Source organism: Vulpes lagopus, chromosome X, assembly GCF_018345385.1.
Source record: "Vulpes lagopus strain Blue_001 chromosome X, ASM1834538v1, whole genome shotgun sequence".
Classification (NCBI taxonomy): Eukaryota; Metazoa; Chordata; class Mammalia; order Carnivora; family Canidae; genus Vulpes; species Vulpes lagopus.
Genome location: NC_054848.1, coordinates 123,019,588 through 123,024,899, shown reverse-complemented (window position 1 = coordinate 123,024,899; position 5,312 = coordinate 123,019,588).

Here is a 5,312-nt window from a genome sequence, read left to right as displayed (position 1 = left end):
AGTCCATCAACAATGATTTCATGAAGATAACTAATGAACTAAAGTGCTAAATTCAATAGTTAGTTCTCAGTTCTCATCTTACCTGAGTTATGTTATGATCTGAAAGTTTTTGTTCCCCCAAACTCATATATTGAAATTGTAATGCTCAGTGTGATGATGATAGGAGGTGGGGCCTTTGGGAGGTAATTAGGTCCTAAGGGTGAAATCCACATGAATGGGATTATTCTTTATATAATAGAGGCCCCATGAAGCTCCCTAGCCCTCTCCACCATGTGAAGACACTGCAAGAAGTTTGCAGTTGGCAATCTGGAAAAGGGTCCTCACCCAAACATGGTGGCATCCTGATCTCAATCTCCTAGCATCTGGAACTGTAAGAAGAAATTTTTGTTGCTTATAAGATTTTAAGTCTGAGCATTTTGTTATAGCAGCCTGAACAGACTAAGACAACTTACCAAGAGGATTGAACACAATAATTGAAATATCTTCTTTCCTAAGAGATAGTTAAAATTCAAAATATTCAAAACTAAACTCCTGATCATCTCTTCCAAACCTGCTCTACCTGCAACATCCTTCAGATAAGGATCTGAATGGATGGGAATTTCACCTTTTTGTTTGTTCAGGCCAAAAACCTTAAGGTTATTTAAAAATTTGTTTTCCATTGAAATAAATGTATTTATCATAGACATCTAAATGTTTAAGAATGTTCACACATTGAACAAATACAGGTAACCAGCCTAATCAAGAAACAGAATAATGCAAGAGAACACCAAGAAAGGAAAGAGATATAGAATATATATACAGAAGCTCCAGCACAATATGTGCCAAATGAAAAAGACATTAAAAATGAATAGGAAAGAATAAACAAAGCAATAACAGAAGAAAATTTCCCAAAACTAAAGATATGAGTATTCAGATTTAAATGCCCTATCAGATGTCAAGTAGGATGTAAAGTCTTAGCTTGTAGAGAATAAAACATTGCCTTAAAGGAACAAAAATCAATGAATCAATAACATCTGAATTGTCATAGGCAATATTGTGAAGGAAGAAGATGTGAAAATATTAGAAATAAGAAAATAAAATTTTCTTTAAAGTTCTAGGTCAGTTTTATATTTATGCACATTACTTAAAAAATAAAGTGTCTGCATTCAAAAACAAAAATTGTTCATAATTCCATCTCCTAACCAAAGTTACTGTTTTCTTCTAGTCCTTCTTTATATGCATATTCAAAATTCACATGTTTGCAGTGTTATTAAAGGTAGAAATTGGGGACGGGGCAAGATGGCGGAAGAGTAAGGTCCCCAAGTCACCTTTCCCCACCAACCTACGTAGAGAACTTTCAAATCATCCTCAAAAAGTACGAATTCGAAATGAGATTTAAAGAGACAACAGCTGGAATGCTACAGAGAGAAGAGTCTGTGCTTCTAACAAGGTAGGAAGGTGGACAAAAAAAAAATAAAAAACAATCAAGCGGTGGAGGGGCCCCCACGAGGAGCTGGGCTAAGGCCGGGCAATGAAAGCCTCCCGGGGCAGGAAGGCCCAGTCCCAGAAAAGCAAGAATTTTAAAAATCCACAACAGATTCTTCACGGATGGAAAGGCGCTTAGCAGGGAAATCGGGCAGAACCGCAGGATGGACAGTGGAGCCTCCAGTGTCCCGGAGTCACTAATGGAGGAAGTGTGCCCCGGGGAGAGCACGTCACAGACTGTGGGCCAATCTCGGCAAAGGACTGGGGGGCACACCCAGCAGTGCTTCAGGAGAAGCTCAGGCAGTGGCTCCAGCGGAAGGGGGCTGCACCCTGATGCCTTCGGGAGCCGTGGCCCCGGGGAAACGAATCAAGCAGCACAAGCCCCAGATTCGAGGGCTGCAGGAGACAGAGCCAGCGATCCTGTGCTCCCCAGGGACAGGCACGGGCGGAGAGGGCAGAGGATAGTGAGGACTCTCCTGCTGCTGGGCATCCCAAAGGTGTGCAAATCAATATCCCCCACCCCCAGAGCATCAGGCCAGTGCAGACTGGGAGACTGCAGTAGTTACTAAGGGAGCTGACAACAGAGCTGGAGAGCTGGCCGAAACCAGTGTTGTTGCTCCTTCTGGTGTCACCCTGTGCATGGGATGGAGTGGGCCGCCAGGGAACAGGAGCCCCACAGGATTAAAAGCTCCCACTGAGTTGTGCAGCTGGCAGGGGGCAGGGCAGCTCCCAGGGGTGCACACACCTAACAATCAGCACAGCAGGCCCCTCCCACAGAAGACCAGCTAGATGGACAGGGGAAGAGTATTGACCAAGCTGTGCTGGAAAGCACCAGGGGAGGGTGAGGGATTTACAATATATAGAACCAGAGGATACCTCTCCTTTTTTTTTTTTTCTTTATCTTTCTTTTTTAACTTCCTTTTTCCAGTAAAATTCATTTTTAGTCACTCTGCACTGAACAAAATGACTAGAAAGAAGAACTCACCAGAAAAGAAAGAATCAGAAAGAGTATCTCTGCCACAGAGTTACAGAATTTGGATTACAATTTGATGTCAGAAAGCCAATTCTAAACCACAATTATAAAGCTACTGGTGGCTCTGGAAAAAAGCATAAAGGATACAAGAGACTTCATGACTGCAGAATTGAGATCTCATCAGGCCAAAAGTAAACATCAATTAAATGAGAGGCAATCCAAACTGGAGGTCCTAACTACAAGGGTTAACAAGGTAGAAGAAAGAGTGAGTAACATACAAGACAAGTTGATGGCAAGACGGAAGCTGAGGAAAAAACAGAAACACAATTAAAAGACCATGAGGAAAGGATAAGAGAAATAAATGACAGCCTCAGAAGGAAAAATGAATGTATAATTCGTGTTCCAGAGAGCGCCAAAAGGGCCAGAGGGCCAGAAAGCATATTTGAACAAATCATAGCTGAAAACTTCCCTAATTTGGGGAGGGAAACAGCATTCAGAACCAGTAGACACAGGGGTCCCACCATGAAATCCATAAAACCGTTCAACACCTCGACATTTAATAGTGAAACTTGCAAATTCCAAAGATAAAGAAAAATTCCTTAAAACAGCAAGAGACAAGAGATCCCTAACTTAAATGAGGAAAAATATTAGATTAACAGCAGACCTCTCCAGAGAGACCTGGCAGGCCAGAAAGGGCTGGCAGGATATATTCAGGGTACTAAATGAGAAGAACCTGCAACCAAGAATACTTTATCCAGCAAAGATCTCATTCAGAATAGAAGGAGAGATAAAGAGTTTCCAAGATAGGAAGAAACTGAAAGGATATGTGACCACCAAACTAACTCTACAAGAAATATTAAGGGGGACTCTGTAAAATAAAGAAGATGCCCAAGGAAATAATCCACAAAACAGGGACAGAATAGGTATTATGAAGACATTAAATTCATATATTTCAATAGTAACTCTGAATGTGAATGGGCTTAAAGAGTTCATCAAAAGACGCTGGGTTTCAGACTGAATAAAAACACAAAACCCATCTATTTGCTGTCTTAAAGAGACTCATTACAGAACTAAGGATACCTACAGACTGAAAATGAACGTGTGGAGAAATATTTACTATTCAAATGGTGCTCAAAAGATAGCAGGGGTAGCCTTCCTTTATATCAGATAAATAAAAGTATATCCCAAAGATTGTAGTAAGAGATGAAGAGGGACACTATATCATACTTAAAGCATCTATACAACAAGCGGACCCAACAATCATGAAGATTTATGCCCCGAATGTGGGAGCTGCCCAGTATATCAATTAATAATCAAAGTTAAGACATACTTAGATAATAATGCACTAATACTGGGAGACTTTAACACAGGGCTTTCTGCAAATGACAGATATTCTAAGAACAACATCTCCAAAAACACAAGAGCTTTAAATGACACACTGGACCAGAAGGATTTCACAGATATTTACAAAAATTTACATCCAAATGCAACTGAATACACATTCCTCTCAAGTGCACATGGAACTTTCTCCAGAATAGACCACATACTGGGTCACAAATAAGGTCTGAACCGATACCAAAAGATTGAAATTGTCCCCTGCACATTTTCAGACCACAATGCTTTGAAACTAGAACTCAATCACAAGAAGAAATTTGGAAGAAACTCAACACGTGGAGGTTAAAGATCAACCTGCTAAAAGATGAAAGGATCAACCAGGAAATTAGAGAAGAATTAGAAAGATTCAAACAATATGATGAGAATTAAGATACAACTGTTCAAAACCTTTGAGGTACAGCAAAAGCAGTCCTAAGAGGGAAATACATCGCAACACAAGCATCCCCCCCAAAATTGGAAAAACCTCAAAGAGGAGAGATCACAACCAATACCAAGGAAATACAAATGATTTCACAAATGTATTATGAGCATATATAAGCCAGCAAATGAGGCAATTTAGAAGAAATGGATGCTTTTCTGGAAACCCACAAATTACCAAAACTGGAACAGGAAGGAATAGAAAACCTGAACAGGCCAATAACTAGCGAGGAAATTGAAAGAGTCATCAAAAACCTCCCAAGACACAAAAGTCCAGAGCCAGATGGCTTCCCAGGGAAATTCTATCAAACGTTTAAAGAAGAAACAATACATATTATTCTAAAGCTGTTCCAAAAGATAGAAATGACAGAATACTTCCAACTCATTTTTTGAAGCCAGCATCACCTTAATTCCAAAACCAGACAAAGACCCCACTAAAAAGGAGAATTATAGACCAATATCCCTGATGAACACGGACGCAAATATCCTCAACAAGATACTAGCCAATAGGATCCAACAATACATTAAGAAGATTATTTACCATGACCAAGTGTGATTTACCCCTAGGATTCAAGGCTGGTTCAACACTCGAAAAACAATCAATGATATAGATCATGTCAACAAGAGAAAAAACAAGAACCATATCATCCTCTCAATTAATGCAGAGAGAGCATTTGACAAAATAGAGCATCCATTCTTTTTTTTTTTTTTTTTTTACAAAATCCATTCCTGATCAAAACTCTCCACCCTGTTGGATAGGGAACATTCTTCAGCATCTTAAAAGCCATCTACGAAAAGCCCACAGCAAATATCATTCTCAATGGGAAAACACTGGGAGCCTTTCCCTTCAGATTAGGAACAAGACAGGGATGTCCACTCTCACCACTGCTATTCAACACAGTACTAGAAGTCCTAGCCTCAACAGACAACAAAAAGAAATAAAAGCTTTCAAATAGACAAAGAAGAAGTCAAACTCTCCCTCTTCACAGATGACATGATACTGTCCATAGAAAACCCAAAAGACTCCACCCCAAAATTGATAGAAATCATACAGCAATTCGGC